General features: G+C 35.3%; 1 protein-coding gene and 1 long non-coding RNA gene across 2 annotated transcripts in view; both read left to right on the plus strand.

The window, feature by feature from the left end:
• Nucleotides 1–23,517, plus strand: part of LOC135117271 (uncharacterized) — a 42,990-nt gene extending 19,473 nt beyond the window's left edge. The window contains exons 2-3 of the long non-coding RNA XR_010276759.1: nucleotides 6,213–6,267; nucleotides 23,471–23,517. This is a non-coding gene — a long non-coding RNA (uncharacterized LOC135117271). The remainder of the gene's footprint in view (nucleotides 1–6,212; nucleotides 6,268–23,470) is intronic.
• LOC110372685 (rho GTPase-activating protein 23) overlaps nucleotides 1–25,037 on the plus strand; it is a 288,969-nt gene that overhangs the window by 154,157 nt on the left and 109,775 nt on the right.

A 25,037-nucleotide genomic window follows, 5' to 3' on the forward strand; every position in this document is an offset into this window, starting at 1 on the left:
TACAAAGCATTGAGGGCAGAAGGTATACTTCTCACAAATTTTGATGATGGTAACATTAGTATGCTGCCGATATGATTACGCATACTAGAATTCTTTAAATACTTCAAGACTTATTTGAAAGGGCTCAGTATTTTGGATATGAATTGTATGCTTTTCCTTGCAGTTAATGTATTTATAGTTAAGTGCAACTTCTGAGTTTTCATATCGAGTTCTTTAATGTAGCGTGTGTGTATTAAATTCCAGTTTCCAACGAGAAATTAATCTCGAACGCTATGTCAATATTTGGTTTTGTGTTTTGTCAATAGATTTGTGTATAAACTTTTGATGAGTGGGCGAGTTAATCTACGAAGTCACGTCAACGAGTTGAAGTAGCTTTAAGATTGTGTGGACTTGACCTTAAAAATTACTGTTGATGTGTGAATAAGGCATTATTACGTGTTAGATATGTCGCGAGTCTCGTGTCAAGTTGCCACGTGGGTAGATAGGGTAAAAAATTAACGTGTTTTATTTTACGTGACAAATATACACTTTGCTCTAGATTTGGTCTTTCTGTCTTTATGAACATTGTTGGCTGTTGAACCAAAAAATATGTTTGTGGAGCAAAATAACTCTTGGTTTTAAGATGATCTTTTGTACTTTTTACTTTAAACTCCATAGATTCGTCGTTATATCCGTGTTGAAGTTATCAGTCTAGTTTCCGGCACGTAAAGATAGACATCTTCAAGTTCTTCAACTAGTTTTTTTATGGCGACAGGAGTGACGTAATCAGATTATGTTACACCCCATTGGGCTCGACGGAACTGTCGCTTTTTATAAAAACAAGTTTTTAGAACGCTATCTTTGTAGGAAAGAAATCAATCGAGTTCCGGCATTCGTGTTCTCCAGAAAGCTTCGAAGGCTAAAAGAATCAGTAGTCTTTAAACACCGTTTTTTTTTTCATATTTAAGTAGGTACCAATATGAATTTTTTCCTTATAAACTACTGATACATTTAGTAGAAATGATTGGTCAGCTCAAACTCATATGTTTGCTTTGGAAACTCCTAAACGAAGAAATAAAAAACGTTGTAACTTTTTATTGATCTACGATTAAGTATGTTAGCGCAGATTAGCTCTGGCTTACGTGTTATATGATTTTGGATAATGAGCTCTATTTCCATTAAGTACTGAACATATTAGTTCTGGGTTTATAGACTTACATTTTTTGTTTCTGTAATTGATCGAGTTTTTATAAGCAATAATTACAGTCAATAAGAGCAGTGCTGTAGGGTTTTCCCGGGATTTATTTCAAGGATACTTCGAAGAAAAGAATTTATTTACTTTTCATTTTATTGTATTGAAGAATAGATATGGCGAATAAGATGTTTTTAATTTTCTAGATTACTTTTAGGAACATGAAACTGAATGAATGTATCTTCAGTACATGGTCTTCAAATAGACGAGTATTAACGTAACTCCCACAAATCATTCATAGAATCCGAACATGATTTATGGCAATTCCAACTTCAGTTTTCAACTAATCACTAGTTCAAAGGAAGACCAGTTGAAAGCTCGTCGCTTGCGCAACTGGAGTTTTTGTTAGCCAGCTGATACGTCATCAAAACATCTTGAAAGTGCGATCGTATCGGTGGCTTTCGTAACCGATTGTGCTGTATTGTGGTATCAAGCCCAAACTGAATCGGAGCGGGTTGAGGCTTGAGATGCAGCGATTTTTGGATTCTTGCACATTGTCAGAAGAAATGTGGATATTTGAAAAGCTTCTGCTCCTACTGTTTTTAATAATTTTCTCCAAAATGAGACTTTTGCACTTTTTTCGACATAGACCGTAATTTGTTTAGTTACAAAATGCATTCGAAAATGCAATTGTGCCTCGCTCCAGTTCACTTTCAATTATAACCTTATATTTTTATACTACAACCGCTTTTCTCTTATGCCTTAATTAAAGCTCATTTTAAAATCTGCACTATCTCAGTGATCGTGCCCATTAAACGATTCTTTTGTCTACGGTGACTTGCGCTCTCCTTACGCTACACTTTTGTTATGTTATTTGGCTTTCTATCTCAACACATTACCTAATTCAATTATTCCTATCTTTTACTCAATCGGTTCTTAATCATCGGGCTTTGACATTTTAATTTCAGATTGTATCAAATACTCGTAATCTTCCACCTTTTTTGTCAATGCCTTTATAATAAGTCCATTCTTTAAAATACTTAGATGAATATTCAAAGATATTACGTAGATTTTGATAAAAGTGGTCACAGACGTCGAAGCTAGTCTGGTATCGACTGAACAAAAAACGTGTATTCAAACAGAAGTACAGTTGACGGTGCATTTCCCACATTTTTGCTGGCACCTGACAAAATTGCTGCGCCTACAACAAACATTCCTCGTGCAAAAATTCTTTGTTTATCTTTTTGGAACAACGCATTTTGTTTACGACATAGTTCACTATCTACAAATAAGTTCGCAATCATTCTAAAATCAGACAGTGTAATTTAGTAGACCATGTTCCATAATAACTGAGATCATATCGACCATGGGCCGTAGTTTTGCTGGAATTCCGTTATCTATCATTTCCATTTGGTTGGGTCTTAGGCATTTACAATGCTTCACGCAATGGATGATTCTATCTTAGTTGCAACATATTTTGTAGTGACAATAACTTATGTAATTATGGCCTTTTATGTGGATTGAAAACATCAATGGAATCCAAAATTCCGTTCCGATGAGAGAATCTGTTGAGTTCATTTCCTCAAAAGATAAATATAAAAGATACAAAATTGCAGTCATGCGTTATTTAAAGAGACAACAATGATTAAACTGTTGAACACAATGTACATATCGATGATGAAATTTATGATTCACGATTGTATCATGATCGAGATATCGACTGCACAATACCCTTTGTTTAATCGCTTCATATTTTGTATGTCTCGGTAGTACTCGTATGTCATTGTGGGTATGTACACATTTTTGCTTGTTGCTTCCGTGTGTAAATTCATTGAGTGCATTCATGATTTCACTGGAATGACTCGGGTTGGAAAGTACACTTCGTAAAACAGAAATCACTTACCAGGTGATGTTCTGATTATAATGAACCCTTTTTCATTCATAAGATCGTAAAAGTTCGATTACATGAACCAGTAGGGCTTGAGAAACCGTATACAGTAAATACTATAAAAGACCCTAAATTTATAACAGATCCAAAACAGCTAGAACTAAAACACACACATAGAAGAAAGCCAAAATACAATTATAGCAAAATACACGAAATATTCACGTGACGGTCAAGAAAATGCCAGATGGCGAGTTCCCAGCAAAGTGGATCGATAACCTGAGGAAATAGTTAGCACTTTGGATTGACTTGAAAGACGTGTGGCATTGAACATTTACGATCAATATAAATTTGGGGAAGTACCAAAAGTTTTTCTACGACGTACCTACTTACTTTTTCATATGGTAGATCAATAAAACTGATAAGAGTGACAGAAGCTATGTAACAATTATCGAGTTACGTTAGTATTTTTAACAGTTAAGGTGCAATACTTAGGGAGGCTATTACTGAAGACAACATTAATGACGATAAGCAACTTCCCAATTTTTCTACCTACTACCGTTAGATACAAGAGTGTTTGAAAGACTCTCAGACTTCGCAAAAATTTACCAGATGCAATACTCTCAATATTGGAAAAACCAGAAAATATAAATCAAGCCTTATCCCCAGCTAAGCTAGTACAAACATCCGATACTTTAAAATAAATTCAGAAAATAACTTTTTATCTCAGACAGACGCGATAAACACTCGCCCACGTGTTAGAGTCTGTTGCAGAATTGTTATCAGCAAACTGTGATTGCACTTGCTCGCAAGTACTAACAGCACATCTCTGAGTTATTTCAACATGTATTCGATTAACTGGACTGTTAAGATTAGCTGTTTTACTATCGGATGTTAGAGGTTTAGTGTTATTATTTTCTTTAGTGTTTTGATCTTGTACTTTATCTGTGTACATCTTACTTGGAGGATTTGTTAAATTCTTAAAATTGTCGCCTGTTTTTCATTCAGCTATTAGGATATCGAGAGGGCCAGTGATCAAAACTTTTGGTACCAATTCTTCGGTAGTATATTCGTCATTTGACGAGTTCGATCTTTTGGTGAGATTACTAAGATTCTGGAGATCTAAGGGGGAGGCCTATGTTCAGCAGTGGACGTCCTATGGCTGAGATGATGATGATGATGACTAAGATTCTTTATATTTACACTAGAAGCCCCAAGACTAAACAATGTATCTGCCTTATCTAATACACCGGCTAGTACAATAATACTAGGGCGTTCAATTATAGGTAGTTAACGCTACAAACCGACAGCCAGTAGATATCGTAATAAAGAATGATTGACGCATCACGTGATACGGACCGCGGATCTACCATGCTGACAGTTGATAGCTTTGATTATGTACTTTTGTAAGGAGACACGCCTGGAATAATAAAGAAATTGGTTCTATTAGTAATTAATTTGATGGTAGTATCTCCTATGATTAATGAGTAATACAGCTACATAGATACTTCTAAGAAAATTCTGCAGAGATTTTACGATTCTGTTCAGGTTTCTGACATATTTACGCTTATGCTCATCTCCTCACCTACAGGTATGCAAAGAGATATTGTTAAGATAGGACTTACTTATGAAAATCACCTTTCGAACGGTAATAATTATCACGTTTGTTATTACCATTACTTTCCATTTCCAGTTCTTTATTTTCTGCCATATGTTGTTCAGTGCTGCATATAATCAAAGCACACTCATAAATCGTAGTCACAGTTATAATTTCTGTAATTATGTCATTTGCAAGTTAACGTAATAGCTAAATATCGTGTCTTTTACCGTTATAAGGAGCGGATGCTTCCTACATCGTTAAACAGGCGTTTAACACTCGGCCCATAACAGGCTAAGTTCAAATACGTGTTTCTCTCATTACGGCATTAACAGTTTTCTATAACTTAATTTGATTCATAATTTTCCTTCGGTAATAAAATTATAAGCGACGCGGTAATAAGTGCTAATACCTGATATATTATGGTTATTATGATAATGTTGCAGACATTAATTTGTATGGCTGTTAAGTTTTGCGATTATGTAATGAGAATATAAATAAATTAATGGTAATCCATTATTACAGGAAATATGAAAATGCAGTATTTTCCTGCAACGCAGTTTGTTACGTCATCAGGAACCGCCTACTGGTCAATACTACGTCGAATCTGCATCGCTATTGTATTCAAACAAACCCGTAAAAATAACTATAAGTATGCACAAACGAATAAAAGCCGGCACAACAATTACAATGTTATTTTGTTGGCGTGGAAAATTGCAAATGGAATTTAACAGAGTTGTTAAAAACATGGTGTATTCAATGGCAAGTTACTACGATGTAACTACTACGTACTGGCGAGTTTTATTGCGCATATTCGAAAAGAAACAGGAATGTACCAAACTAGGTACATAACTATTTAATGGACATAAAAATTACTCATCAACTTACTGAAGTCATCAAATGTATTGCAAAATTCTATTCTTACTTTACACTCAATGGGACCGTTAAATAAATTGCCTACTTTAGAACACGTGTTTCAATTCAAAACGTGCTTGACGTAATAATTTCTTGCAACATTTATGCCAAATGTTTTATCTCTTCACACCTGAACAACAAGGCACCACCTCCAAACTATACGCTATGACTTCTAACAGACGTCATTCATGAAGACACGTACCTATTTCAAATTAAGAACAGTCTGTATCAGATAAACGTTCACAATTGTACGCTGTTTCAAAGTTTGTGCTGGCAACATTTTGACAAATTGCGATTCTGTTGATATCTGTTATTAGGTACTGTAATTGCTTATTTGATTTCTGGATAATTTGGGTTGCATTATTGGGAATGTAAATTGATAAATTTTAGCCTTCGGCGTTCGTTCCTCTCTAAAGTTCGCTATTGGATTATTGCTGAATTGGTATCAAACCTTTTGCGTACCTAAAGGGCAAAGGTTTTGTATATTGAAATTTCGGTAAAGGTAAACGTTCTCTCGAATTACTTTCAAAAGACTTCATTTAGCCTTTGATCTTATTAATTTTACTTTAAGAAAAAGACGCATACCAGAACGCTTTTGATGTTCTTATTCACGTTATACTTATAATATTAATCTTTTGTTCCAGGTACTTATCACCGATTAAAATCAGTCAGTTGAACGATGTTTGACACCAAATTCGAGTAAGTCTCATTCAATATCTCCGGTTCCGTTATAAATATTAGGATTACGTAATTCTTTCTCACCAAGAGATAGGTAGTCCTGGCGCCTGCGGCTGTTGTAACAGTTTTCCCGCCATGAGTCACATTGTCACAATTTTTATTTTTAAATCATTTGTATTCCGCGCCGAAACACAAGCCCGATGATTCAGCACATCGGAATTGCAAATGACAGACAGCCGCCTTTGTCTATTTTTATTGAATCAGTGAAATCATTTCGGTTAAAAAGCTCCACACAGTACATGAAAGAAATTGAATTTAAAGCTTATTTTTATTTATTTTATTGCAGTAGTATTATTTTGTCAAGTGCGGTCTAGTTATTTAATGTCGTCTGGACATGTACGTGTGAAAATTGAATGTTTAGAATATTGTAGGTCAGCTAAATACAGTTGTGTTTTTGCAAATTATCCTATTTTAGAGTAATGTCAAGTGTCAAACAGTACTTTTATGAGACAAAAATAATGTAAGTTATCTTTGTTAAACAATGAAAGGCATATTAAAAAGAAAATGGAAGTTGATATCAACACTGAACAGAAGTTATTCAACACGTCACCATCCAAACAGGATTTTTGTTTCTCAACCAGACTCGTCAAGCCAGAAACCGATTCTATCTAATCGTCTGCCAACAAATGTCCTTGGATTTCACCGCAAAATAGTCTTAATGACGACTTTAACTTGAAACGTATGATTTATGACTAACAACAGTGAAAGTCTTCTGATGCAACAAACCGAATAAAAACCTCTTTCAACGTAACTTCATGATTGATGACGGCCTATTCAGGTGTTCACATTTTTTACTTTTCGTACCTTTTACTAGAGGTCGTAGAACCCAATTGTGACTAACGTGCCTGTGCCTATATGGGATTTAATGTACAGAGGTCAATGGCCTCGCTAATTCCCGGAAATTAATACCATTAATATTAATTTGTTTATATGGAAAGTGTGAAAATCTCAGCGCTGTTTTATTAATCGCGCTTTATGATAGAAGATAAATTAATAACAGCGCGTTTATGATGGGAGTAAAATATTATTTTGCATTACCCTACTTGTTTGCTATGCTAATAGAGCTACTGTTTTAAAATCAATTTATTTTAAAAAGAAAGTCAAATAAATTAATGTCTTGGACTGTGATAAGATTTACGACTTTAGAGGTAGCTGTGACCGAAAGTAATTTATGTGTATGCACGTGTTTATCTTGTAACGAAACCTTTACATATGAATGATAAATTATTATGTAGAGCAATAATTTTGGTGATAGTAAATAGATATATTTAATTTCGAGGAACCTCCGTTGGAAACATGTAAATAAGTACATATATAATTGTTAGTCAACATAAGATGTCCATGACATTAATATCTTAATAAGAAATACATCCTTATTCTATTAGGAACATAACATAATTTCCGACTAACTACTTTCTTCCATCTCAAGGTTACCTTACGAAATGCCCTCGTAACTACTGTGACTAACTCATTAAAGTATAACAAACTCATCTCGTCACAGAATCCGGTAGTGAGATGAAGATTCACGAACATTGTGCAATATTATGTCAGAAGTAAGGAGTCACGTCATACCTATAGTAGATTGTAGAACGCCTACGTCTTATGATTGGTTAGAGTATTTTTAAGCTAGATTTTGAAAAAAGATCATAGCGTCATTGTAAAGATGAAAAAATATTTGTACGTCATTCATTTGTTAGTGCCTAGTATTCTGTAGCGTCATAATAAAGGGCAAATAAAGTCTCGGACGTCATATATTCGTTGAATTTATCAATAAATGTAAATTTTTCCTTGTTCCTATTCTTATTAATCTTTGAAGAACTAGTTATTTTTATATCTGTTCAGAATTAGGTTTCAAATCCGTTGAACATCGAAAGTCACCTAGAACACCGAAACAAAGAACAAAAAGGTAAACTTATTTTTATGAATCTGTAATAAAAATGGTGAAGTTATTTGTGTTTCATATAAATTTTGTTTAAAACCCCGATCTTCAAAGGCCTGAGATCATGAATGAAGTCTTAAACAAACCAAGATTTGCATAAATATCGATTTTTCTTCTACAATGCCTCTGTATATATAGTAATTCATAACCTGTAGGATATTCTTTTGGAACTAAGCCAAGCAAATGTTCACCGCTGAAGTCATTGTTCGGGTTTCCGTCATAACCAGAAACGCGTTCGTTATGTTTAGACGATCACCACAAGTTTAGACGTAGATATAGCTAAATGCTATATTTGCAAACTACTCTAGAGATCCTGGCTAGTAATCTTGCCAGACTGAAGGTCCCATCAGTGACTGTGCAGCAGTCAAAATGAATGAACAAACAGGTGCTATTTGGAAGCTAGCAACGAACTGCAACTCTTTGTACACTGTTACATACAGTCGTTTCCAAATAGCACCTGAACACTATTTCGCGATGCATCAAATGGCCGCTGCAGAGCGAACAAATTTGACAAGAGCTGTTCTGTACTACATCGAGATCCTGTTGATAAGAAACGTGGTTTTATATTGAAGCCTCCTTAATACCAAACAGAAACTCCGCTTTTTAAATCCAACTTATAACAAACTGCAGTGTCACTGCATACGTGTATGTTTAAATGAGAAATTAACAAGCAATTAAGTTCTGTAAACAGTACAAGTTGTGCAACCCGTGTTACGTGGAGTCATTGCACTTGGGGTACCCTCGCCGTGACAGAGCGTTTCCTCTCAGTATATACTTGGAGAAAAAAATACTACTTATTACCACTTTCGATCAGACGTGGACTGGTCGGGCACGTTTCGAGTTTTTAATTCTTTGGCTCTAGTCTCTCTCTGAGGTGTTAAATTACGTAATTAGGATTTTTTGCACTCAATGCTGAGTAGAATTTTAATTGAATTAGATTTAAGTGTGTATGCATGTATGTGTGATTTACAACAATTAATAACAAGTCAAGTAAAGGACTTGGGAAAATGACACCAATGCTATCTGATTGAAACTAAATAATACTTCGATGGTATCTCAAAAACAATTTAGACGCTTACCAAACTACACATTCTTACACATTTACACATTTACATAATAAATATATGAAACAAACGTCCGCTGTGAGCGGAATTAACATATAAATTAAAAAAGAAAAGAATGGACACGTCTGGCCGACTTTGTTTTTTGTTAATTGCTGTATTAGCATCTAATTATCTCTTCCTGTTTGCTTTTGTAATAAGTTGAGCGTTAACCAGTAGATTTGTTAGATCAACCTAGATCTGTGCTTTGTGATGCAAGATAAATGGAACTAGAATTATCGTACCCGTAGTATATTGTCTTGAGTGTTTTTTGGGCAATAATGTGTAACTTGCAAAAACCACAATGTTCTTGTTTTTTTATTGTAATGTTTTACATATTCAAACAAGATTTTCAACATCCATCAATTTGTTAGTCTTCTTTCCTCACAACGACCTTTCTATCCGATCTAAGATCACAAATCTTTGAATGGTCAATCAAATGTAACCTTGAAGAGTCCAGGGTTATTGCATCACATAACACAAGGAAAGAAAACCAAGATACATCATTAACTTGTCAGAACATACTCCATTTGATAAAAAATCGCAATTACTTAAGCAAAAACCCGATTGAGTGCGCGTTATCTAAAAATTGGTTCCTATCGATCTGCGCACACGCATTGTTTTCGAAATTCGAAACGTTGCGCGATAGGTGGCGGAAATTTTCCGTGTTTCCGTAATTGGTTAGAATGTAACTAGTGTACATTCGTATTTTTCTTATTAGCTATTAAATAACAATGAGGAATAAGTACCTACAAGAGTTAAATTGTGCGAAATAAGTTTTGGTTTCCTGCTGTGATTCCGAGTTAGATTTTTACAGTCTTAGCGAGCGTGACTGCTAGCTTTGATCTGGGGACCGGGTAGTATTATTAGGTTTTTTCTCATGTGGAATAAAAGTCTACATTTATGCCGTTATAAATGTATGTAGTTATATACTTCGTCGAAACATTATTCCGTTTCTATCTGCGCTGTAAAATCTTTTCTCCATAAATTCAGTTGCGTAATACAAACAATCTTACACATTTCCTGTCTGTGTTTATTCAATAAAAACAAAATTAATGACTTCACACGTTGTTACGTACACATCAATTTATTGTAGTCCACTTCACAGTTTTTGTAAACGTTCGCTTATAAATATTACTGTGAGATTGTGGATATTTCTGTGAATTAAATAAGTAACTTTGTTTATGTATGTGGCAGTATTAAATAATCAGATTCCTTTTTCTTTTGGTTTTCATCAAAGAAATAAGCAACAACATCATTAAGCAACAAAAAATTGAAAAATTGCTTGTTCTTCTTGATATGTTGTATGAATATTCTATCGGAAACTATGTGGATATCTAAATGCATTAATTCAAATATCAATAAATGCAAATTTACTAACGCTTTCAATGTCTACCATTCAGTCTAAAGTTTGGTTCATTGCTCCAACTAAAGCACTCGACACACTACGTCATACAAGCTATAAAATACAGCTTTTACTGAACACACCATTATTGTGATATAGGAGCAAAAATAAAACTATCCACGAAGCTCTTTGCAAAAGTATATTTATTTATTATTGCTATACCGATCTCTATATTTTTAGAGCGATACCCTTGTGGCGTTGGAGATGATAATGCATTTTATAATAAAAATATCGAAAGCTATATCTGTAAGCCGAGTTGGAGGTGTGAATATTTGTTGTCGTATAAGTTGTCAGAATTTAAATTTAGAATACAAGGCTCAGGAATTTCCAGACTTCCTTTGGGAAATAGGATTTCGTTTGAAGGTCTAATAGCTTGCTATATTCTGCGATAGTTTCGTGAAGTAAAGGGTGATTAACCTAACAAAATTAGCACCAGTAACGGCGTGTCGGTAGATTTCCAACTTCCGCGGTACCGTTCGGCTCTGTTTGACACCGCACTTTTAATGAATGTATGTATTTATGTTTGTTGCATTGTAATTATGTATTTATGTATGTAGGAGGCCGGGAAACTGGGCGAAGTGGAGACCGTGTTAACTTGAAATTGCAGGCCACACAAACGGCCCACTGAATTTAATTAAAAATACGTAGTAGAGCAGTTTGTTTGTTGTTCTCGCGTTTTTTCATTTAAAAGTTTCTGTATAAAACGTTTTTGAGGTTTACAATTCGTCTGCTGTTGTTATTATTTTTCTAAATTCTAAGAAAAACGGGGACGCTACAAATTACCGTAAAGCAACAATTTCGTAGTAAAGCATAGTCGCCGGTATCTCGAGCAAAACAAACAATAGCTGTGAGACGTTGTACATAACATTAGCATATATTTGCACTAACAACACTGCTAGTTAGCACGTTTACTACTAGCTTCACGTATGGGCGCCACGTGCTGTGACGTCACTCACTGATTCATGCCTGATGCTGCCACGCCGAGTCCTGACTGCTAAGTTCAAATTATTTATATTCCTATCACTGGAGGAAACGGAATGCGGAAACTAGACTCGAATAACACGCATTTGTTGGATGCAAGTGAAGTTTGTGCGCTCAGCTATTAATAAGGCGCCATATGCACTTAACACGTTATGAATACTCTTCCGTCGCTCGTTTTGGAACACTTTTGAAGCACCTTGTTTACGAAATACAATACAGTTTGGCACGCAGCAAGGTCGGCTACAAATTGAAGTGTTTTCCTTCACTAATTTAGAAACTCATTGTATTTTGTATAAATACAAATTCTCACGTTTGTACGAACTAGGCCACTTAGTCACTAATACGGATAAAACGGTAGCTGTCCTCATACTTAAAAGTGTGGCAGTTACGTGTATTTATTTACTTAGGTTAGGAATTTACGATGACCTGCCATTTGCAGAAATCACCGCCATGATTTCAAGTTGCAAACGATTTTAACCTTTATTTGTAAGACAGTTGAGGTTAAAATGCTAAGAATGGATATAACCAATGTCATTTATTAACAGGTGTTTACGAAACTTTGTGATTCATTCAACGTGGTCAATGTTCTTAGGTGTGTTTGAATCAATGAAATCTATCAATCATTTGTAGTGTTTTGACGTAAGAGATTCTGCTAATAGTTGGGTTTTGTGTTCTTTTTGTATCGAGGTACTCTAAAGTGGTGCAAAAAAAGATGATTAATGAAAGTAAGGCTTATGGACTGCTTTATTACTTAATGGAGTCACGAGTACATCAAATTATTGTTTAGTCAAATTATTACATTTTAAAAGGTTCCCCATATCCAGGTCTAATTTTGGTTGCTTTTTAGTCGCCTTTTCGAAGAATAGCCGATTTATCAACAGCATCCCGTATTTTTTCCTCAATCACGGTTGATTCAGCATCCTATCAGCCGTCAGCTCAAAACAATGATCTCTCGAAAACCATGTTTTTTCCGCTGCTCGCCAAATATTTATAAACACGAGCAGATGATTGTGGATAATGTAACGCAATTTTTATATCACGCCGAGGTCAACAGGACGCGTGTGGAATTCTACCCACATCCTATATTCTGTAAAGTGTTGTTAAGTAACGGGAAGATGGATCAAGATAATAGTGGTGATAGGAATATTCTGCCACTGGGAAGACTGGGAATATCCCAGTGGTGAATTCCCGGTACCACGCTTCGGCAGACTCAGAACTCTTCACATGTAATAGATTGGTCTACTGATATACAGAGTAACAATAAATAGAGAGAACGAATAAGAGAGAGACACACAAACAGCAAAGTTCTTGTTTTTCTACGTAACGCAACCGAATTTGATTACTTTATTTATAAAAACTTGGTGTACGTAACTAAAATTATGAGTTATGGATCCTTATTATATGGATATAATGTATTCTGATTAGGGTCTTATGATAATTTATAGTGGATTTCAGTTCATTAACCATCATCCTCTTACCTTCATTTTTTCTGCTCGTCATCGTTCAATGACCGATTGAGAATCAATTAATTTACAATTCATATTCGACAGGCACAAACTTAGTCTAGAGGATATTGAGAGTATACCGGACAAGAGTTCTTCATAAGTTTTTACAATGCATTTCCGAAAAAACCGGCTAGGTAAACAAATTTTTGTTTATACAGTTATACTTTAAGGCGAGGAATTGGTCAACAATAATTCCATAACCGGCACGCGCATCTAAGGCGCCAAAAGGGGTTGGAGCGTCTGAGCGGGGCGAGGATGGCGCTTGCTTATAACTAAAAGTCGTAAGCGACAAAATGGTTTTGTAATTTTATTATTTAGAAATTATAATTTTTTAAAAATTCCTTCTACCATTTTAAAGAGTATGTATATACTCAACTACTAAAAAAGTTAAGAGGCTTAAATCGGTCCCGTTTGCCCATAATATGTGAATCTCTTTTTAAAAAGGGGTATGTTTGATATATTTTTCTCTGTTATAAAAGTTACCTAATCGTGTTTTGAAAACTAACAAAATAAGGTTTATATCATGAACTTTCAGGTAACCAAGTTGTATTTTGATCCGTTTTGTATTTACTGAGAAAAATTGAAATCCTTGGCGCCAAAAATTCCAATTCGTCCTCTTAAATTAACTGGAACAAAATAAGAGTAGGTACCTATAGATGTTACAAATCCACGATGATAATCTAAAGCAATTGGAAGTGATGTTGTGAAACTATGAGATCAGATGGGAATGACCCATCCGAACTAATAAATTACGTCATATTTTGATTGTACACACACACTCCCGTAGCTGCCTGTACTACACTAATTTAATTAAACCTTTAAAAGATGTCGAGTCATAGAAAAACATATTACTGTACAACATATTACTGGATGATGTACATCATCCAGTACCTAAAAGCCAAGGATCAAATTCATTCATTGCCGTTTTCACTGTCTTAATAATCTATAATAACCTTATGATCTCAGACAATTCAAAATAAAAAAATATTCTTCTGACAGCCCTGATTCCACTTTGATGGAAATAGTCGATCACTAATTGGCAGCCGTAACCATTTCAGATATGTTGTAATCAATTGCTACCAAATAAAGTAATTTTTGATTAGCGTTTTATTGGTCCGATTTGCTTCTTGTAAACAATGCTACGGAATACTAAAAAGCGGTTTGGTAACTTGACTAAGATCAACTTTTTGTAAAAGAGCAAGAAAGCTATGATTATTCTTCGCTGGAATTTACAAACTAGGCCTATCATATTACTAGTAACAATATAAAGTGGCACCATATATCTCTTGGCTCCATGTTATTGCCATTGTAAATATAAGCGACGCGACGCGACGCCGCGCATATGAATCGTCAAGTGGCAGCCCGAGGTCTCATCTCATTCAAAACCACGCTTAAAACTGCAATCCGCATGATCCCTATCACTAAACCACCAAAGACCATTCTCCAACAACCCAACAACAACACTAACTCGGTATCTTATTCTAGATTCACTTACAACTGCACATTAGTTTTAATTAATGCAGCTAGTTCAACTCCAATCATATTAATTACACGCTAAGATCTCATTTTCATTGTCAACACTAAAAATACTTCGTCTGTATCTGTGTTAGTATGAGAAACAAGACTTGCAGCTTCAATTAAACGATTGTTTGCAAGACAACTGAGACATTTGAATAGTAGAACCTTACTTTTTTAATCTCCAAGAATGGTCAGTGGAGGCCTATTTTAACATACGCATCGCATACTATAATTGGTATGAAAGGACTCGCTGAATGCTGTCTAAAAATAGACGAAGAATTTGTATTCAGTACAATTTTGTCTCGAAGCGGACGACGACAATGCTTGGAAAAAATGTAAGCACTTATAAATTGCATTATTCTTCCATCCGTATGTAATTTTGTTTTGTTCTGCCGCAGCTTAATATCCTTAGTTGGAGCTTCTATTTTAAGTTTGGCACTTGGTCCAAAGTTCAATGGAATTATTTTGAACCAAAGTCCGGATTGTAATTGCTATAATTAAGCTGCCATAACTTTTATATGGACTCGAGTACCTACTTAAACCAACAACAGGCTTAACTTCCAAAAGATCTCTTCTAAGATCAATAATATCAGCGATCAATGAAATCCATATCTCATTTCCATATCAAAAACATAGACCAACAATTTAACTTACTAAAATTATGTAAACTGTTTTAATCCGATTAAATATTACGGAGTCGGACAAACATATCAACGGAGTTTACCTTAAGCCACTGCTGTGTAAACTCTTAAGTTTATGTCAATTTTCCATGTGAATTTATATTACTACTGATTATGCATGGCATCAAGTATGTATTCGATGAGTAGGGTACATGCAACGTCGATACAATCTGGAACATTCCTTTTAAATGTTTACTAAAGGGCTGTTCTTGTTTTTTTAGTACAAGTTCTTGGACGTCTGTCTTTCGTCCGTCCACAGTTTGTCTATAAAAGAATACGATCCGATTACGTCACATCAAAAGAGGAATAAAACGTTTCTGAATTTATTTGTGTTTTTAGAAAGGATTGAAAGCCTTTCGTATAGTTCAAAGGGTAAATGACACTGGTAGCTGCTAAAGCAATTTTATTACCAGAATCTCAAAAGAAATTCTGCCATATTTTTGGAATATTTAAATTAAATATGCGCAACCGCTAAAATGTCTTCGTGGTCATCCCTATCTTCACAGGAATGTACAGTGGTTCCAGCATTTGATTGCCTGCATCCAATGACATATTTAGTAAGCTCATCGATGCTATTCCAAAGCTGATGTTATACAATTTCCTTGCTTCCTTACATAGTCTAACAACGATGAAACAAGTTCTGCATACTCATTTACTTTGATATTTATATCCTTTCCTACATTTTACTACTATTACCCTTGTCTAGGATGTTCGTAGTTCTTCGTTTGGTAGTATTTGCTACTTTGCCTATGGGTTTTACTTTAAGGTGTTAGGGGTCCTAATAAATGTTGCTTATTTCTGAAAATAGGTACTACATGATTGGAATTTATAAGATGTGATTATACAATGTTTTCATGTAAACTTTCATGTTTATGTTTTAATGGACGCTTTATTTGTGTGAATCATAAGCAGGTATATATTGCATGTTTTTGTAGTAATATCCTTGTACGACCTGCTTCCTGTCAGCTTCGCATTTGTCATAATCACGTTATGGTCCGAAGGTTCGAATAGCAGACCAACAGTTGACCGCTTTGTATTAGACTTTGCTTTCACTATAATTATAATATTAATTATTCAAGTGCACTGCTCTGTGAAATTGCATTGCACTATTATGAAAGTTCCTATTCCAATAAAAGTTTACATAGCGTAAATAATAACAGAAACATTCTTATTCATTCATGACTTGTATCTTTACGAGCTTTCGTAAAATTTATTAGTTATTTCTTGATTATTGCTTTGAAAGTGGTTACAGCTGATGCATGAAATGCTGATGCGAGAAAAAATTATGGTAAAATTATGTACCATATTGCTATATTTAAAACTGCAAGCTGTCTTGAAATGACAAGTGAAACAATGATTGCAGGTGTAGTTAATGGCGAACGATTCACTTAATTGTACACTGATGGCTCAATTGCAGCTAATAGCTGTAATTTGGCGTAATGCTGAACACTGATTAAATTAAGATAACGAAAGTAATAATTATAACAGTAGCTTATCTATATTTTTCATCGTGGCTATTAAGAAGCACGCCCCCTAAGACGAGATCACAGAACACGATAATCGCGCAGACGATCATGAATTATACGGGAATGACAATTACAGATCACGTAACAGTAAAGCGCCTTTTAATAATACCGAATATAATTAACAACCTTAAGCAATAAATAATAATATCTGCAGATGTATCAAAAGATAGTAAAGAAAAGTATCTAACACGAATTGCAATTAGTGAGCCAACAGATTTAGTCTGGCATTCATCAACACGACTGATTGATATGACCATGTCTGGCGTACGCTCGGATCGAGGATTACAATTGCCATTATACTTGGCTACAGTGCCAACTTCTTGCATTCTGTGCCAAAGGATAACAATTTGGCACTAACGGCTCTTATTGTAGGTTTAGTTGATCATAAAAGTCGGGAAATAGGCTTACGCGAGTAAATATTATTGGCAACTGTAAGTCCCTCGGCTCTTGGAGTATATTTTATGATTGATATTATCACATTCTTCCATTTTGTTTTGTTATACACAGAAATTGGATTCTAGATGATGAAAAATAAAGATGGATTTTATTTACAGAGTCTCAAATTGCAATATTTACATACAGAAGAAGATCAAAGATAAAATGCAAAATTCAGCATTAAGATCTTCCATAAAATCACAAACAAAGTTATATTCCCGGGCATATCCTACTCTGACACTGCAATAAATTAATCTGAAGTAGGAGCAAAAGAAATAAACGGGTTTTATTGCCTCCACCTATATTTACGAGACAACGTCCACGGTATAAAATTGGCATCCTCTGGAAACTTTAAACGTAACGTAATAATAGACGTTAAAACACGTTACAAGCAACGTATCGTTGAGGACTGGTTATACGTGTCCTTATCGTTATTTGATGAGTTACAATAACCTAGAATTAATCAAATGATTGGAAGGTACACCATCCAATTGTTGATTAATTCGATTTTCTTCTTACAGTAACGAGGTTCATGTCTGCTTTTGATATTTTATGGTTATTTAAGGTCCGTCATTAAAGTAAGCCTTCGGATCGTTCTTCATAAAGTTAATTCTCTTTGAGTTATTCTTTTGCTTTATTGGGATCATTTTAGTCTTATTGTATTCTGAATTTACAGTTGCTACAAATTATAAACCGACATCAACAACATGGGATCTTACGCAAGCGTACGTGCCTGTATCACATTATTAATTGACGGGCAGTTCAATGCCAAATGCTCCCATTGATAAAGGCTCAGACGTCCCGGTTCACATGGTATTCACAGACTCTATCTTAATTGCTAAGGTCACTGCTAATCAGTATTTTGAACGTGTTAGTTCATACATATATGTTTCCATTAATAATAAGATTAAAATGAGATGTATCAAAGCGACCTTGTTTTTGCATAAACTTAGCATTTCTCCTCTTCTTCACTTCATGTTTTATTCACGTGTTCAATCTATTACCTACATTTTGACCTCAAAACCTAGCCAATTTGTTAGCTACATTCCGCATATCTCGTGCCGAGGTCGTATCCTTTTTCTGCTTTATTAAGACACTGCATTTCATATGTAATAAGCGTCTACTGTCACATCAAGGCATTAATTCACAATTTACTGCGCCGAGACGCGTTGGTGACTAATTTCACCAAGGCCAAAGACGATCCATTATTATTTATTACCTTATGAAATGATTCCCTTAGCGGGCATTAAAATACCAACCTTATTACCAACAAATAGAGTTCGTTTTCAGTTTAGGCTCCTGGAATTGAAATCTCATTTGGACCCTTTACTACATCTGTGAGTCACAAAAGCGAATTAATGTGTTACTAAAAATAGTGCGAATGTAACCCAGCGTTTTATGTGCAAACAACTACGATTGTTAAGAGAATTTCTTTGTCTTGGTGTCAGTTATCATTTGACGTTTTTCTTATTGTTTTGTTGTTACTTTATATTTTTCATCTGCAATGATATCAGCCTTTATCTTGGTTTATTGTGTTTTACTGATTACATTGTATGTTTTATTTACGTAATACTTTACCGTATAACTTTTCAATACTAACGCTGCTTCTGTGTCAAGTGTTTCGACATCCAACAAACGGTTCATGTGGCGGTGCGTGACCGTTTTAGGTAAATTTTATGGCAGGTGCCAGCAATTTGTTTATTTCAATAGTGTTTATTCCACTCAGGGCTGCCCTTTGTGGTGAATCGTTTGTAGCATTCTTTGTGCGTTTGAGATTTTTTGTCAATGTCTTGTAAGTACACACAGTCGTCAATGCACTTCTATTTTGTGTGTGCATGATACTTGAAGATCTATTTAGTATTGTGTATTATTGTATGTTCACTATTCTTATCGCACATCAACCCTAAACTGTTGTGTAAAATACATTGACCCGCACTCTCTCCTGGTACATGTCTATCCGCGGGTCTGTTTGTGCGTGCACCGTGGTTCCCGTATTTATTTATAGAATTACAACATTTATTTTAAAAACGGTCTTTCTTACGAAACGCTGGTTCTTGTTATAGTAAATTATTGAGAAACTTTGAAGTCAACGCTAGAAACCATATGGATGAAATCCTGGAAGAAAACGATGTTGGAATTGCTGTTTTTTAATTCCAATATTATCTTCTTCTCTATAGATATGAAATTTAGTTCTAAGGAACTCTTATAGTAAGTGTAAAATTAGAATGTACACCATCAGTTCAATTGAGCTTTTGGTTACTACAATTTACAGAAGTGCCCTTATAATTCATGAGCCCTATAGTTTCCCCATAGAGTTCAAGTACAATGACATTGTTGCGAATGCAGTGCTGTTCAGTACAAAGGGCTCGAGGGCACTTCCCTTGCTGAGCAAGCACTTTTGTTCAAATTGTTCCATGATTCAAGTATGCTTTAACTGTTCTGGATATTTGGCAGTTGTTTCGATGAAATTACGAACTTATATACTATAATCGGTGTTCAGGAAAATTAAGTTCTTTCTGATCTTTCGCGTGGTTTTTTTTTTCATTCTCTATAAAGAGCTCTTGTTTTCTTTTAGCTCTTTGGATCTTTGTGCATGATGCGTTTACCAATAATTTTGCTACGAGAGTTATTGCGTTCCAAAGTACCAATCGATCTTCAAAAATCGGCACCCAGACTTTTTCGTAATGATGGTTTTTAATCCATTCAAAAAGCAATTCGCAATGCTTTCCAGCCGAATGCCTCCCCTCACTACGCACGTAGCGTTCTGCGTCTAACAGGCGTCCCACTGTGCACGGCTGTTATTACTTTTTTGTGCGCAAATTCACCTGCTGTGCGCTAGTGAGTAACGAGCCTTATATTAAGCCGTTATTACTGTAGTGAGAACCTAGCATTAGCTTGTGAAATATATGTGTTGTGTGTGATTTTAATGCCCGGTGAATATTGTGGCCTTTTTCTTTTGCATCCTTTTTCTTCTCCCTTGAATTATAGCTGAGAACAAAAAATATGTTGTTGTATATCTTCATCATTGACTTCGGTATCACTGATAATGAAATCCTTTTGTTTTGAAAACAAATTGTTATCGATTATTTTATACACAAGGTTCTCATTAATCATTTCAATGCATTGATAAGCTTTATTAAGTGTGAAAATAACAATTACTTTTACTATCTCCTTTATGAACATTGTTATATTTAATATTATTTATTTGAGTTTACACGGCAGACATTTTGAAATCAGTAGACAGTATCTTTACGTCAAGATCACTACACTACTAAATCTCGTTAACTACAAAATACATTTAATTAACTACAAGCTATTTTTGGCACTACATTGTCATCAGACTCCCTCCCACGCCTCCCTTGCAATGACGTCAATAGTATTCAGCCTTTAATCTCATTTGGAAGGATAACCAAAGCCGTCAGTCTGCAAATTAGTTCCATTGGCTACTTACATATACATATACTCTTTCGTCCCTAATTATCTTAACAGTACCTTAACAATCATCGCCAATTACACAAATGTCATCTCCGTATTATTTGACGTTATTTATGATTTCAACTTGCAAACAAAGAATCTTCAAAAATATAGAGTTCATATATTTTTCCCAATATTTTGGCAGAAACATAGATACCTTGTTGCCAGTTGACAACAATTCGCGACCTACGACAACGCCCAGTTCATTGACCCCGGCTCCTCTCGTCACACCCCCGAGATGACGCGAGAGTCGAGACTGCACTCAAGTGCTCGTCTCTCAGATAAAACTGCTGCACAAAGACCCGTCTAGAGCCCTCGGCGCGCGAGTCTATTCTAAAAGGAAAGAATGTATTTTTCGCAGCAATGCACTTTTCACGTATTGGGAACAGACTGCTTCAGATAATTACTGAGGGGCTTCTTCGTTGTTTTAATGGTCTTTGGCTTGGTGTTGAAGTTTTAATAAGGTGTATCTTTTCAATGATTCATTTCTTCGCTAGTATGGAATCATGAATGGCATAGTATATTAGACTTAAGACCACATATTATGAAGATTACCCATTACGCTCGAACGGTACAGAAGATTGTAAACAAAAACATAACCTAAATCCAACGTTATAAAGGTATGATTGAGCGATTAATTTTTAATCAAACACACGCTTAGCCGGATTTTACTGCCAATAAGACACTCTTTGATTAAGACTACAGTTAGCTCAATCATGTACCAACAGTAAAGATTAGCCAGTAGTGATAGATACCTCTAAAACCTTTAATCGAAACATTATTCAAGTTCAACGGAAATGTGTCAGTTAAACCACGACTAAAGAATATAAGTGGCTCAATATTAACATCGCAAAGGTAACACTTATGTACAGGGCTTCCGTTCTATTTACACACATTGTGTGTACCGACTAATGAATTCACTACAGTTGCAGATCAAAAGATATTCACGTCCGTGCCCCAAGCTGCAAAGGTAATATTTGCATAAACTAAAGAAAAAGCGCCCTTAAATGCACCTGGAGTAAGATCCAGGATAGATGCAAATATCAATCAAGCAACGCCTTAGCCCATAAAATTGATACATTTGGAATATGAGCCGTAATACAATAAAATAAGGTTTATAATAACTTCAGAGGTGAGATAGCAGTGGAAGACTAAAACAGTAGTGTTGGGATTGAGAACCGACGCGTTATTACTATGCCGTCGATTGATAATAAACTCCTTTCATTGCCATAAATATTGTATCAGTGGAAAATCTGAAATAGCAACGGGAAATGAAAATGTCTATCGACAAGAATCTTTTAGTTCATCTCGTCGGTTTCAATCAAATAGTTTATCTAGAGCTAACATACAAATTGATCTGAATTAAACTCGTGTACATTTATAAATGCCAACACTAACGTTAGATTAAGGATGAACACGTGTAAAAGATGCATCTTTCATTCTAGCCACATCAGCCAAAATTTTTCCTCCTCATTCCTCACCTTTGCGATGATAAAATAAACAACGCGCACTTACGCAGCAACTCAAAAAAGTAAATTGTACTTTATTCTTGCATTCCCATAAAATAATTTAAACGCAATGAAACACTCCTAGAATTTCTATTCCTTCCTATTCCCATTAAAAAACATTCCTAACATTTACAAACAAATTGCCAAGGATACAAAATATATAGCAGAGCTACGTAATGTGCAGCACGTCCTGCCGACTTCCGCTGCGCAGGCGCCGCCGGCACTGACACTGACCTGTTCCCACGAAGCCCGATAACTAAGAATACTATGGATATTCGACTTTCATTCTTCGACTACACCACGCACACATACACAACCCCTGCTTACAGGCCCTGCTAGCAGACCATAACATTTATGCCCCTGTGTTCCAACTCACACTTCGTATGAATGAGAGTTGCATATGTGTGCGGCAGGCGAGTAGTATACGGAGGGTTATTAATGATAAAATATGTAATCTGGGCCGTCAGGAAGACTGTTATTTATGTCTGCTATCATTGTGCTAAGCAACGGGATCGTGAAGGAAATTGACACCTGCAAATGGCTGATGATGTAGAAGATATTTTTTTCTTGTGTTGTGGATTTGTGACCATTCACATTGTTCAAAAGTTCTACTTTCTTTTTTTCCACGTTTGCATGTGTGTATGTATCCAAGTACTTTCTGGCGATTTTGTTCTGAAGTTCCCTTTCAAGTGAAACAGACTACGAATTTGATCGACCTCATTACCATATCAACAATATGCTTCATCGCGATACTTGTCACCGCCTACATTCCATGCCATAATCTCATTAAAACCTCTCTTATACGTCTTCCTGCTTCACGTGTGACACGCAAACGTTAAACGTCATACTATTCCTACTTAGGGGATATTAGATGCTATTTGTTTCAATCTACATTTCCTCGCAAGCAGCTGGATACTGTTTTTGGGTGAGAGAAACTGGTTCAGGTCTTAGGTACACATAGTAATTGCATTAACTAAGGTTATTTAATCAAAAGCTTTAGACGAATCCAAATTATACTCTCCTGTCAAATATCGACTGTTCCTTGAATGTGCTGTTAAATACTTTTCTAATGTTTCGTCTTTCTTCTTTTCAGGTATGTCGGAAACTCCTCAAATCATCACTCATCGTCTATATTGAAATTGGTGTGTATACTTATTATTACTTTCTTGAGCAGTGCCTTTACGTAAGACTTTTCAATATCTAAATAGAGGAAGAGACTATTTTCTAGGTTGGGCGTATCGGATTTCACTGGGAATTGATCTTGTTTGCTAGCATCAATTACTGTGTGCTCACTGACTAGTAATTAAACAAGCTGTCTCTTGTGCCATTTATATTCTAGCAAGGTGGTCTCCCCGAGACATCAAACGCCCCACTCATATTTTAACTTATACCTCCTATTTCTCTTCTATTCACTTTATTAGCATTCATGAATTTTTCAAACATTTAACATTAGATTTCAAGACGCCCCGACATTTATCTTTAAACACGGCAAATCTCAGTTGCTTTATTTTTATGTCTCACCCAATTCGCGACGAGAAAAATTACAATAATTCCTCGAGCATTTATCGTTAACCTTGGCAACGAATGAACAATTTAATGAATCGGAAAAATCTCGTGTTGCCGTGTGAAACATTAAACATTGCAATTCCAGGAATATTATTTAAGTGATTTTCGTGTCCAGTGATATAAACATTCGCGCATGCGTGCTCGACTGCGCCCGCGCCGAGCCGCCGCCGCGTCTGCGCAACACCCTATATTTATCCTCTCAAGGGTTTCCTGCTCGAAATGTTTATTAATTTATATATATGTTAACCGTTTGTTTACGCACACACCACGTGGCGAGGCCAATGAACTTTCCCATGATATTTTTGTTTTTACTTTTGTGAAATTCTTTGAACGTATGTTTTTGATTTTATAAACGACTGTAAAATGGCATAAAAATAACCGTGATTTAATGATATTGCCACGGTCATTAACGAGTTCTACATTCACTGCTTCATATTTTTCATCTTTTTTCATTCTGTAATGATGACCTTGCTTTTCTCCTGATGCACTTTGTAGCAAGCGTGTTGAAAGCAACAATTTATATTGTTGAATGTTATATTTTGTATTCTATTACGATTTGTTTGTTATTATTAGAACTTTCTCGGTTTCCCAAACATATTTCTTGGAAAACACATTGAGGTGAGAGTGTGGTTTGACACGATTGAGCAAATTCCAATTTTAAAGTAACACGTTTTCACGCGATAGTGCTATGTGAGGCGCATGGTAAAACTAATCATTGTATAATTTAGAGCCCTGTCAAGGGAGCGATGGCTCTGCTCTCCACGTACTACTTTCTATTTAATGGATATGTCCAACCCGTCAAACGCGCTATCCTTGTCAGGGCGACCTCGATCGCACACACTTTATATTGTATATTCCGCGAAACTAATCAAATCGTAATTATTTTACAAGTTAATTGCGTACTTCACATTTTTGCTTATTACCTTTTATGAGAGTGAAACTTATGTCAATAGTTAACGTGTTTCTATTGAAATAGCTCTTCGTTAAGGCTAAAAGATTTATAAAGTTGGCTTCGAAGGAATGTTGACCATCAATCGGATATCCTTCGGTATGAATGAACTTTAACCATCTACAGCAAAATGTTTTCTAGTTTC

This window comes from Helicoverpa armigera, chromosome 9 (genome assembly GCF_030705265.1).
Source record: "Helicoverpa armigera isolate CAAS_96S chromosome 9, ASM3070526v1, whole genome shotgun sequence".
NCBI lineage: Eukaryota > Metazoa > Arthropoda > Insecta > Lepidoptera > Noctuidae > Helicoverpa > Helicoverpa armigera.